The sequence below is a fragment of the Aythya ferina genome (assembly GCF_964211825.1).
Source record: "Aythya ferina genome assembly, chromosome: 6".
In the NCBI taxonomy this organism is placed as follows: Eukaryota; Metazoa; Chordata; class Aves; order Anseriformes; family Anatidae; genus Aythya; species Aythya ferina.
The window spans coordinates 3,327,657-3,341,117 of record NC_140303.1 but is presented as its reverse complement, the minus strand read 5'-3'; the positions used below and the strand labels follow the sequence as shown (position 1 = coordinate 3,341,117).

Sequence of the window (13,461 nt, the reverse complement as noted above, 5' to 3'; positions counted from 1 at the left end):
CCTCTCCAGGCTTTCCTGCAGAGCCTATTGAACAGCATCAGCCAAAGAGATGCCCCTTTGGTCTGAAAAATAGCCCTTCCCTGCCTGAGTTTGCTTTGGGGTATACCCAAAATATTGTGCATACCTTCCACCATCAGAAACTCTCCAGGAAAATGTTTGTGCAGAAAGGAAGGGCTGCTCCTTTCAGCTCTGAAGCTTGATAGGCTGAAAACAGAGATCAACAAATGCTTTCTGAAATCAAAGTAAGAAGGACCATTGAAATAAAGTATGGCTGTTGTTTATAGCTGAACATTGCAAGGCTGTGTAAGAGATTTGGATGCTTTACCGCTAAAATTAATCAAAGACATGCATCACAGTCCCCTAGGCTAATTTGCAAATACAACTGCAGGTCTCAAGTGTACATCGCATATGTGTAATTGTCAGCTCTAGTTTATTTTGAATACAGTCAAGGTAAGATAAAACAGACAAAAATGCATGCACCTAGGTATATCCTGCATTTGAGAAAATGAAGAACAACACCCACCTATCTGCCTGACATTCATTTGAAAGCCCTCAGCTATACTGTACATTCACCTTACAGGTTATTCCCAGATGGAAAATTACATTTAAGAGAGATTGGTAAAAGCAGAGCTGAGCCCACAGATTTATAGGAATCTGTCTCTCCAGAAAGCATAATTCTTATTATCACTTCTTCAGCCACCCTTCCTCTGCTAGAGGTTCCCCTTCTCCCCAGCCCAGCTTCCAGTCTCATGACACACACAGCTTTTTTCCCTGTCCACAGCCACGTTTTTGCCTCCTTAGAGCAATGGCTTTGTACAACAGGGCTGTTACCAGCCTCTCTGCTTTTGAATCTAAGCTGCCTGGTGCAATCATCTTCTCTACCATAAACACCAAGTATCTGCTGTCTGTGGACCACGGGTGGTGGCTTTGAATGTGTCTGTTTTTGTCCATTCAGCAAGTTTTCCAGGTGCTATGAAGTTCTGTACTTCCCTTTGGGATACAGAGACTCTGGCTGCTATTCCACTTCTGGTGCATCTCCTTCAATATGAGTTTTCTTCCTCATGTAACCATGAATGTAGAATATAGAGAATCACAAAGTATCTGTGAAAAGAATGTGTCCTTGCATAAAAACACCATTATGCTTTAACAAATGGGACACAAGAAGAGGCATTAGCATGGACAAGCTTATGAAAGGGGGAAGTTCAATCTAAGCTGGCCAACAAAACAGTATTCAAAGGGTCTTCAGGAGTTTCCTCGCTGTTCAGCGTGATGGGTAATAGTGGATGAGCAGAAGGGAGAACTCCTCAGAGCAAAATGTATCTGGCAGAGCTTCTGGCTACGTCAAAGGAGAAAGCTGGATTCCACAGAAATAGCTAGGTAACCAAACAGGAGTTAAATACATCTGCTTGGAATCATTTTCAGCTAATTTTGGTCATAAAAGGCCATCATTAAGATCTGAAAGTTAATGAAAAAAACTGTTTTCACCAGATCTGGAAAAGGAAAGTTGGAAATTTTCTTAATTAAATTTTTATTTCTCTTCCTTCCTCTCCCTACTTTCCACTTTTTCTGTGGTGGCAAATGTAATAGAGGATAACAAAGGAGAGGGGGGGAAGAAAGGATGCAAAAACAAATAATAAAGAACAGAACAACAAAAGCTGAGATCTTTCAACTGCAATTATTTTCCCTAAATTTCAATGAAACCATTCAGGAAAACAAAATATTACTAATTTTCTCTCCAGAGGTTTTTGAAACGGTTTCAGCATTCTTCCCCAGCCGGGTTTTCTCCTGTCTCCAAGCCATTGTGATGAGTGGTGCCAGAGGAGCTGCTCCACCAATGCGGGAGCTGGGGAAAGGGCCACCACGCCGCCAGAGGACACATTGTCGGGATTAAGAAATCGCCAGCACCAGGCTGAGCCCAGCAGGCCGGAGCAGGAATACACCAGCCACCCCGTCACCTCCTCTCTCCACATTTCAAAATCAGTTTTGTTTATATGGGATGCATGCTGCCATCCAGACAGCTGTCAATGTCAACATCTGACAGACTAAGCATCTAGGAAGAAAAACTCAAAAACCGAGGAGCTCCTTTGTCCGGGTCAGCCTCCTGCAAGGCATTCACGAGAGGCTCCTGTGCACATTTTGGCTAGTAGAGGTGCATGTGCAAACTGAACCCAGGGGACTGCAACAGAGACTGGCAGGACCTCCCCAGTACTGTGCCTGTGCCCAGCCTCTTGCTCTTGGCCAGAGGGCACATGCCAGAAAAGAGGGTGCCGGACTTCTAAAACATGCAAAAAGTGCTGGCTGATGGAGCCCTGCGAGCACTGATCTGAACAGCTTGTGAACCATTACTATCTAGAAGTGTCAAGTAAGATTAGAACAAACATCAAGCAAAGATGAAATAAACAGCTATTGTATGGGCAGAAATGGATTTTCAGTTTCCACAGTAAATAAAATAATGTGCTGTCTTTGTCAGTGCCCCTGTGATGATACAGTTTGCAGGATTTTTACTGGCAAGCTGCCATACTTACTTTCATTTATCTGCCTCAAAGCACCATTTCAAAAAGTGCAAAAGCATGTTGTTGATAGAGTAGATTGTTTATAGCTGAATTGAGTATTTCAGAACAACACGCATTGTAATAAAGCGGGGGAGGGGACGAGGAAGCCAGCACAGCTGCAGCTTCTTGAATCCTTTGTCAAAAATCAATGCCAGAAAGCTGAGGCGTATTTATTCTGTCTCAGTAAATGCAATACGCAACCCCCTCACCGCTCTGCTCCCTGACAAGTGCTAACAAAGACCCTGGAGTCTTGGAGGCCTGCGTTACCTCGCACCAACGGTGCTGGCATCTCGGGAGGGTTGCCTGGTATTCCCCACAGGCTCCTTGATGGCCAGAAGATCCTGGAGGGCCCACCACCCCTGAGCACCACCACAGCTCTGCTGCTGCTCCTAGATGATGCGCAGCACACGGTACAACAACTCCTTCAGTGATCTAAGGGCAACCTTGGACTGTGGAGAGAGAGAGGAGGAGGGTATTAAAAATAACAGTATAAATAACATGAAGGTGTTTTTAGAGCAAAGGAACACAGCCCTGGTGACCTGCTGCTGCCGGAGCCAGCCAGCTGAGAGGGACACGGATCTGGGACATCCCACTGCAGGTAAGAAGTGGTGGCTGAGCAGAAGGGTGGCTCGTCTGAGTTTACCAGTCTCCTTCTGTACTCATAGTATCTTCAGAAAGACAGTAAGTCAGAAAGGCTGTTCTCCATGCTGAAAAACAGCATAAAAAGCGCATGCCTCTGGAGGTTTCCACTGCTAACGAGGGCTGGTTTCCTCAGCGCAAACAATAAAAGGCTGATGAGTGAGGACTTCAGTTCCCCTAAGACCATAGCATCTAAACAAACAGCAGACTGAAAAATACAAGTGGAATTAAGGTAAAAAGAGAACATGGCTGTATTGGAGGACAACTGTAACTACTCCCCAAAGTCAGAGGACACAGGGAGAACGTGAGGGTCTCCTTTCCCAGCCCTGCTGGTGCCAGAAGCAAAATGTCTCGCGCTCCCACCATGCTGGGGGCGAGCAGCTTCTCTGGCCCCCATTCTTTCAGCTTGATGGAGGTAACGGTGGTGGCATCACTTCCAGCCTGGCAGCGGAGGGCACCAGACCACATGGCCTGGGAGATAACAGCCTTCGTTTCTCCTTCAGCCTGGTTTCTCAAATGTCCTGCCCCACAGGCCCCATGTTTGCTGGTACTGCATGAGACAGGTCCTGGCCACCTGGGGCCCAGCTTGGGCACCTCAGCTGCTCAGGGGTCTCTCGCCTTGTCAGGTCCCCCTTGGCTTGCCTGGCTGATGCCGAGAGCCCCTGGGATGCTCGTTTGGAGCACAGTGGTCCCAGGCACAGCAGGCTTTCAGGAGGTGCTGCAGTGCCTCAGCTCCCTTTGTCAGCAGGAGCTCCTGGAGGCACTCAGCACCCCAGAGCAATGCTTGATCCTTGGCTGAATCAAACCCCATTAGCATATTTCCAGGCATTTACAGATGCCATATTTTCTACATTAATATTTAACCCACCAAGTCTTTCAAAGCCCATCTTTCCAAACCTCAAGTTCCCAGATGCTTTTTAATGCCCTTCTCAATACTGCAATAAAAGTCTGATATTTTATTACTCCCATGAATTATTATCCTAATTTGTAATTTGCCAGATTTCTTAAACTTCAAAATCTGTACTGTATTTTCCCACATACCAAAAAAAAGAAAAAAAAAAAAAGAAGCTGTGTGTGACACATTTTTCACTAACAAGCTGAAGCCTAATATTTAAATAGGCACAATGATTTTTCTGAAAGAGTGCACTATCTTTGTCACACTGTCAGCAAAGTTGTTTTATGTCACCCCAAATCATGTTAAAAGGTTTTCCTAAAATAGAAAAGATAACCTAGAACTGTGCATGAAAGACTGGGAGCAGAATGAAACAGTTATACATTCTTATGAACTTTGATGTAACGTAAACTTCCAGGATGGTTTATAGGCACCTTTTTTTTTTTTTTTTTTTTTTTTTTTAAGAAGTTAGCATCTTGGTTATCTGGAATGCAGATGCTGGGCAAATTCAGAAGCTCTGGAATGCTTGCAAGCTGTGCTCCCTATGCAGTAGACGCCAAAGATAATGGAGTAAAAGACACTCAAGATCTCATCTAACATCTACTGAATTCAACAAGAGCCCTTTTACTGACTGTGTGGAGATGTAGATTAGGCCTCCAAAAGCACCCTTCTGTCAATAGAGACCTGACCAAATCCAGAACAACACAAAGGAAGTGGGTCAAATCAGTCAAAGACAGCACAGACACTGGAAGGGAGACCTCAGTGCCAAACTATTACACTCAATGTGCAAACAGGGCAAGACTTCTAAAGACACAAGGCTGATGGTGTCCCAGTTCTACTGACATGGCTTGCCCACAAAAGCAGAGACCAGTTTGCACTAAGACTGATCTACTAGCATGAGGGTGGAAACCTCCATTGGCACCCAGTGAGGAATGAGATTTTAATACTTACTAAATTGCAGAAGTGTCTTTCACTGGCATCTCAGTGCTAAGTTCTGGAGAAGCACAAGTGAACATTACCTGAAACTTGTTTTTTCTTCTTGCAGACCTACTGAAAATGAAAGCAGAAAACTTTTGTGGAGCTGCCTAATGGCTCAATCGTTGCCACAGCTTTGTGTGGAATGATCTATTGGAAACTTTTCTGACAAGAGGACAAAAGCTTTTATTTTTCTACATGAAAACATAGCAATATACTTCCCAAAGGTACAGGCCATGCCATCCTGGAAGGCTGGAGACTGAACACTAAACACTCAAATCCTGAAGCATTTAAACTCAGGTGTGGCTGGACAAATCTGAGCCAGAAATGTGAGAGCACCTTGACTGGAAAACCTGGATTCATTCAGAACTGAAAAAATGCAGTAATTTCTGTATCATTTTCTAGAGATCCTTTCCCACCATGGGAGAGATCCACCTTGCAGTGAACCTGTCAGAGCCTATTTTAAGATGGACAACAGCTTTGGATATCAAACTGTCCTCAGAGAGGAGTGATTCCTAGTGATGGAAGTGTATTTCCATAGAGCATCAGTGAAGGTGGATGAGAAGGCTCATCACAGGCACAGATGCTCCAGTCCACTGATCCTTCTTGCTCTGCCTTAGACTCCTTCAACTACTCCTTCCCACTGGAAGCAGGCAGACTCCCCTCTGAACTGCCAGGGATTAGTCCTGCCCCAAGTCCAAGCCTGGGAGCAAATGCCAGGTCACTGGAATTACTTGGCTCCAGTAAGACAGGATTTGCTTCAGGTATGACCCTGAGTAACAAACTAATAGTAAAATCCAATACACCCACATATAGCTACTATGTTTTCTATATGCATGCTATAGGCACTGAAATTATTTATTTTTCCTCAGTTACAATTTCATTCCTGCTTCTTGCTCTCTTTTTCTTTTTTCTTTACCTTTCCTCCGAGGAGCTGTTGAAGACAACTCTTCCTTTTACTGAATACACACTCACCGCCTTTGACTATCTGCTGTGATAGCTGGCAAAGTAGGCATTTCTTCTGCATCTCTCCCAGCCAAGCAGCAGCCATTGCTCTTGAAAAGAGGATTCAAGGCCCCTTCTGCATCACTCTGACGGTTTTTGGAGAGGATCACTTCAAACCTAAGATTTCACTTGAGGCTGAGGGAGCTGAGAAGAGCAAATTCCTTTCAGCATTCAGGGCACCATAGTCACGATGTTAATATAATAAAGGGAAGACACACAGCTACACTATTGGGTGAAACACAAGCATGTTCAGTGTAAGTACTGCCTCAAATTGCCTCATAAGTTAAGAAGTCATTCAAAGCTGTGAAGCAGAAAGGTGAAAGCCCCACAGAAAAGTCAAATAGATTCTTCTAAAGGCCACAGAGAAAGAATTTGGAGAGTTTTGAGCATTTACCCCAGAAGTCCCACCATCAGAAGACTGCTATTGGGACTGGTTAGCTCTGTTGTCATGTTCCTCTTGCATCCCTTCCATCACCTCCCCGGGCTAACCCAAACTAGAAACCCACCATCCATAGAGCTGGCAAAGTCTTAGTGAGCAAACAGGGATGATGGGCGAGAGTCTGGCATGGCACCCAACAGCATCTGTATGTGACTGCTGACCTCCGTGTGGCATTTAACCCTCTGGTGATTTCTCAGGGCTGCAATGTATCAACAATATTACCTTTTCTGATGAAATATTATCATCACATTTAAACATCATTGACGGGCATTAATTGCAGACAATACCTTCAATCAACAATTGGACGTTAATAAGCTCAGACCTTGAGAATTAACACAATGAGACACTTGTACTTAATCACTAAAGAGTACTTCTCATAAAGAAAACCCTTTCCTTTTGTTCCTAAAAAGGTCAAAGTCTTCTCTTCTCTATTTGACAAGGAAAAAAAAAACACACATAGGAGAGCATATCTAGGCTGCTTTATGTGACTTAAATTATTTCCATCCATGCGTAAAAAAACATTCCGTTTCAAAGATGTTCACCAAGTTTTTGTGTGTGATCTACAGCTCCCAGAGTCTCTGTTCCTGAAATTATTAGGTTAGCTGCTGAAAGCAGCAATCAAGTTTTACTGTTAATCTTAAAAGCTAATCCTTTTTATTGACTTCCCAGTCAATAAACTTGTAGCTCTCAAACTACTTTCAGGTTTACTTGAGTAATAAGAGGGTTTGTGTGTACCTGTGCATGTGTTTGAAGCTGCTAATTTCCTTGCTGAGTAAGCTGCACTCGCAGGTTAAAACTATAAAGCAATTTGCCTTATCTGCTGGCGTGGGGTCCTGCTTCCACTGAAATCAGAACAAGGCTTGAGCTGAGAGGACTCAAGGAGTAAGGTCAGGACCCTCACCTGGTCACAGTTTATGGGGGGATTCTTACAGGGAGTGAATCTTCCTGACGAAGAGGAAGGATAAAGAGAAAGATTTTATTTGTTAAAAGGAACCCAGCAGATATAGCCCCATCCCTATTCTTAAATTGAAGTCTAGCCCAGAGAACTAAGTAGTGAAGCATCACACAGATTTATCGCTCTTCAGCTCCAGCCAAAGACGAGGGAACGAGGGGCACGCCAGATGTCTCGGCCTCCTTCCAGTTGCCGTGAACCAGGTGGGCTGTGCTCACCCTGCTCTCAGCTCTCCCCTTGCTCACGCCTGTCTCCAGCAGCACGAGGCTCCCCAGCAGCCCCGGCCCCACCTCAGTGCGACGAAGGCGGCACAGCATGGGAGAAGAAAAGCGGGTCTGCTCTCAGCTTACGTGCTATGTCGAACACTAAAATATAAATAGCTCTCTGAGCAGCAGGGAAAACATGAAGGCTTCCTCAGCTTTCTAATTTGTGGTGGGATTTTCTTGTGCCGAGCAGTATGTGAGCTCCAACTGAAGCTCTTCCCACTGGTGGGGGGCATTCGCGCTGCCTCTTGGAGCACAGCCCTTCCCTCGGCAGCAGGATTAATGCTGCGTCTCTGTCCATAACCAGTTTCACACACTCTGCCAGAACTAAAACCCTCACCACGCACAGCCGCTGCTCAAGCAGAGCAGGGCCCAGCCCCTGGGCTCAGGAGGTGCCGGGGGGATATTTTCTCCCTTCCTCACTTGGTGGCAGCTTTTACCTCGGCCCACTTCCCCTCCCAGGCCCCTCCTGCTGTCCCAGCTCCCGCAGCACAGGGGACAGCCACTGGCCACCATGGAAGCCCTGCTGCCAGCCGCAGGGCAAGGTGACGCAGGACAGGCCGTGGTGCAGGCTCGCCACTGCGCTCAGGTTTCAGGTGGGCCCGTTCCCCACCCGCTCCGAGAGCACACGGCGAGTTTCATGCTCTTAACATTTCCCAGAAATTCAAAGTGACAGAACCGGAGGTATTGCAATCTGGAACTCTTAACTTTAGTAAACTGGTGAGAATACTGGAATGTGCATGTTCCTTATTTAACTGCTCCACCAGCTTTCCTTATATGCTGCTCGGCGCAGCCGTTCAGGATACATATTAGACAACTAACATCTGGACTGAATATCTATTAGGACCATATGCTCTACTCAGCTACAGCATCATGTTGGAGATTGGGAAAATCCAAACCAAATGGAGATATCAGAAACTTTCAAGGGTCAAAAAATAAAGTCATTTTGGTTTTCCCAGCCCCAATGAACGCGGTATATTGGCCTGCACTCTATGCCTCATGCAAAAGTCTTCTTGTAGAAATAACCTGACTTTATAAATGAAAGCAACTTGAGTATTGTGGTTGAAAACAGATCTATCTTGATGATTTTTCCCCAGTAAGGTTTTGAGTGAGGCAATGCTGAATGCCTGTCTCCTAAATGAGACTGAACAGTAAGAGACCCAGCCTCTACCTTTCTGTCAATGCTTTACGATGGCGCTTTCACTGTAGGAGCAATGGTTTCCAGTTTCACCCCAATTGGATTCTCCTGGTTTCCAGCTGAAAAGGCTGCATGTGCCCCAAATGGCCGTGCATGGGAATGTACCGCTTACATAAACAGCAGTCACATTTAAACACCATCAGAGCCCCTCGAGACAGCCGGAGGAGCACAGCATGGCTCCCTCACTGCTTAATAATGAACCGAGAGCGCTGAGCAGCTAAAGCCATTTTGTACATGAAAGGAAGAAGGCAGAAAGAGTCCCTTTAACGAGCTTTGAGGCCCAATCAGGAAAAAAATAGACTTGCCTGGAGCAAGGAGCAGAACTTAATAACTGGGCTTCTTCGCACTGCTTCAAATTCACTTCAAATGAATGTGCTTTTGGGCAGTGCGCTTGGCAGAGAGTGGTGTCTCAAGCCCCAGATGAAGGGATTTCTCCTGATTTAGCTGGGATACCAGGAGAACCGTTGGATTTTATCAAAGTAATATCAAAGTAATATTTTAGGTCAATATCTTGACCTAAAAAGATCAAGATGGCAACCCTTCCCCCCAATAAAATAAAATAAAATAAAATTTGCAAGAGAAAACAATTCAATTTTCCACTAACATTTTACAAGACAAAATTAAATAAATAAGATTAAAAAAAAAGTATCTAAAACTCAACTTACAAAATCATAAACATCCTTTCTATGCTTTTTTAATTTTTTTGATGGATGGATCAATGTAACGAGTTTGGAGAAAAAGAGGGCATGGGGTGGATATTTCTGGTCCAGAGAAGTGGATGAGCAGGCAGTTAGGGGCGTGGTGTCTGGAGAGAGAAATGAGGCGGGATTCAACAGCACAGCATGCCAAATGGTAGCTCGTAAGGACTCAGCGCAGCAGCACTGCTGTGCCCTGGGAGCCCATCAGCTGAGAAGGGCTGGAGATGGTCACAGGACGTGTGTGAGTCACCAGCACCTGGCCTTGAGAGTCCGCTACAGCAGGCGAGGTAAGGTAATTCCCCCAGATGTAAGGCAGTGTAACAGCACTGCTCAAGGCCAGGGGACCTCATCAACCATGCAGCAAGCTCTTACCACCACTCATGTTCAGGAAAGACAAAAGAGGCAGTCAGGAATGTTATTAGGGTGACCAGGAGGTTGGATCCTGAGGACTGTGGCTGGATTAGCCCAGAAGCAGTCTCTGATCTTGTCTGTAGATGAGTGGGATGCAAAAGGGAAATGAGAAATAAGCACCATGGAGGGGAATTCTTTTCAATAATTGTGTCGGCAAAAGGTAGAGAACAAGTGGTTAACTCGCCATAAATGCACACTGATATTTTCTTTAAGGTGCTAAATTGAACTATGGTCTCTCAGCCAGAGAAAAAAATGCAGGACTTGATAACCCTCCCAAAGCCCTGACATCCCAATGAAGCCAATGACAAATTCCTGCTGTCCATCCCTGTGCTTGGCTGCCCGCAGCTTCAAGCAGATGTTCCTGAACTTATATTCAATTCCTTTCAGAAGCTTTTTTTTTTTTTTTTTTTTTTTTTTTCTCCTTCAAAACTCTGAGGTCTAGAGACTTCATTTTCTTGAGATGAAAGATTAGATTCTGTCAGCTCTGAGTACATATGTGGGCTGATCTGGCCTATGGGCCGTATGTTTGACACCTCTAGTGTACTGTGTTACTGTACCCGGGGGAGGTGACGGGGACTTATTTATAGAGACAGTGTCTGTCAGGGGAAGTTGTTAAGTGAGATTCGTGTGGGTTAAAATAGGAAGAGTATGTACTCTCTTCAGTGGACGCTCCCTTGATTTTAGGCACGGTCAGGGTGAGCACCCTTAGTGAATCTTAATGGTTTTCAATTTATTATTATTTTTATTTTATTTATTATTTTTTTGTGAGAACATGCAGTATTTTTAGAATCTTCATGCATATCAAAATTTGGAGAAGTGACAAGCCCAGCGACTTCTGGGACACTCAGAGCAGACCTAGCCTGTCATCTGTCCCTTGCGGAGCTGCAGACACCACCGCAGCGCTGGTGCTCAGCACTGTGCGGCATGTGGGGCACGCAGCACCAGGGCTGTGGTCCCCAGCCCCCTGCACACACAGTGCCCAAACCGCTGCCTGCCACACATGATCCGTAGCCTTTTTCCAAGCAGCCACCACCATGCAGCGGGGGCTGAGATGAGATGGACACCTGGTCTGACTCAGGGAGGCAGTTCGCATGGTCTGATGCTCGACCCTAACCTCCCTGCCCACATGCAATCCAACAGCCCGCTTCTTCCAGAACTCCTCAGTGTGAAACAAAAAGCCACCCTGGGTTAAAGAGAAGGAAAACATCTCCTGTTGACTTCACGACAGGGGCCCGGGGCTACACCCTGTCTCACTGAATCTGCTCCTTCTCTAGTGCAAATTATTTGAGAAAGAAAGTTTCCTGATATTAGCATCTCACACATCACCAAGCAGATTGCTAGTGCTTGAGAAATGGCCAACAAAAATAACTTCCTCGCAGGGTTTAAGTACATAAGATTTAAAGTAGCCAATGAAGTTTTCAGACTCCTAACACTTCAAACAGAAGAGCTCCAGCAGTAAGCGTACAGCTTAAGAACTTTAATCAAACGCACTAGTTCACAGCAAGAGCAAGTAGATAAAACAGATGCGAGATTTCTAGCCCAAGTTGTTCTCACATATGGTAACACCATCCCCTCTTAGGGGAAACTAGTAACAGCAAACAATGAAAATGCCCTTATTTAAAAAAATTCCTTAGTATGTCCAAACTGCCATCTCTGTTTAATCTCAAACTTACAAAAACCAATCCCCTTGGTTCGGGGTCTGCTGATGCTTTAGGTTAAAAAAAAAACAAAGCACCACAACTGCCCCCCCCCCCCCCCAAATTGACTGGAGTTGCTGTTACGAGGGAAATCCTTTGAGAAGCTTGTCTCAGTCAAGTTCCTATGAGAGGGCACAGGGACCTAAGTGTGGCTCCGGGCTGTGCCAGCACAATGCTGCAGTTCCCTCGTGTTTCTCCATCGAGTGGCAACAGAGCTTGGACTTTCTCATGCCATGGTGTAGCACATGTGGAGCAGAGCTGGCCTGCTCATACTTGAGCTTCCTTACGGCTCCTTACATTTAATCAAAAGCTTTATTTCTTTCTCTGGCCTGGATTGGATGTGGCTCATGAGCTCAGTGATGGAAAAGCCAATAATTAATCTCACTAGTCAGACCTCCATTTTCTCTGTTCATTTATTGAATTAAATTCCAGCTGTTACCAACTATTCATATGCTCTCTCTTGGTTGTACAAATCCACGTACACTGAAGCAGCAATGTTCATTAAAAGGTAGTACTGGTAGGGTTCCCCTCCTAAGAGCCAACTTATTAAGCACCATCTTCAGACAAAACCGAAAGCCTTGAAATCAGTGGTGCGTAATGCAAAATGAGAAAAACAATGGTCTGGTTTTTGAGATGCATGCATCAGCACAGCAGCACTGGGTCGGGTGGGACTGCTCAGTTTCACACCTGCTGTAGTCTCCCCTTAGGCTGCTATCATCAGTCCCACTTTTTCAGGATTAAATGCATGTAGCAGAGGACTTTGCAGCAAGGACAAGCTGTCAGCTCTGACGCAGGACGGTAGCAGCAGTGCTAGAGGCAAGAGCAGCCATGTGCCTATGCTCGGCGGTGCTCACCTCAGCTCCCTTCCAAGGCTCCTCTCCTGCACAGCCTGAAGATGCAGATTCAAAGCTTGCAGGCTTTGCAGGAGAGGACAGTGCAACTTCTCCTGTTCTCTAGGAAAAACAAACAAACAAACAAACAAACAAAAAAACCAGTCACTTGGTGGCTCTGAAGTTGGGAAAAGTCTGGTCTTACTCCTCACATTTTGGCCACTCAGAAATAAAGTTGGTAACTTCTAGGCGTAGCTCACTGGGGCAGATGGGATCGTACCCTGTGGCTGTACTGGCTCTGGGGAGAGGCCAGCCCTGGCACCCCAGCTGGGGATCTGGCCCCCAGTGCTATGGCCATGGGGCAGTGGGCACCCCCTGTGCCAGGGCACACAAGGAGATTTTGGAATACGTTCTCCGATGGTCACAAAGCCCTCTGGGCTGTGGATTAGTAATGACTAAGCCCAGACCTCCTCCTGAAACCGAAACAATATCAGCTTTGAGCAAACAGTTGTCCTAAACGAAAATTCATCCCCTGCTAAATTTAACCAGGTTGCATGACAGCACATATGTGTTGATTTCAGTGAGGTTTCTGAGGCATGAGGGAGATCATAAATAGGCCCTAACATCTGAGAAAATTAGACAGAAAACACAGTTTTGCTTCCTGTTACACTTTTGTTTAGAATTCAGCTCAGTATCTGCTCTTCCTTAACTGTTCTGGCACACGGCTTAATTATTAGCACGGTTTCCTTCAAAGGGAAGAGAAAGTGGAAATGGTTATTTTTATGTAAGTGTCATACACAGATTAATGGCAAAAATGGCTTGCAAGCAGGGAGTTTTTAGCTTCTGCAAACTTTGCGAGCCTGGGTGCTGGCACCCCGTGCATCATGAACTCCTGGGGGGTTTGCCCTGC

The 13,461-nt window shown here is 45.5% G+C and overlaps 1 long non-coding RNA gene across 3 annotated transcripts in view; it reads right to left on the bottom strand.

The window, feature by feature from the left end:
• The window catches only part of LOC311438920, a 132,090-nt gene that overhangs the window by 17,842 nt on the left and 100,787 nt on the right, over positions 1-13,461 (bottom strand). The window contains exons 1-3 of one of the 3 annotated variants that reach the window (XR_014694430.1): positions 6,570-6,705; positions 2,820-3,001; positions 125-204 (exon numbers count right to left, since the gene is read on the bottom strand). This is a non-coding gene — a long non-coding RNA (uncharacterized lncRNA). The other 2 variants (XR_014694431.1, XR_014694429.1) reach the window with 2 other exon arrangements.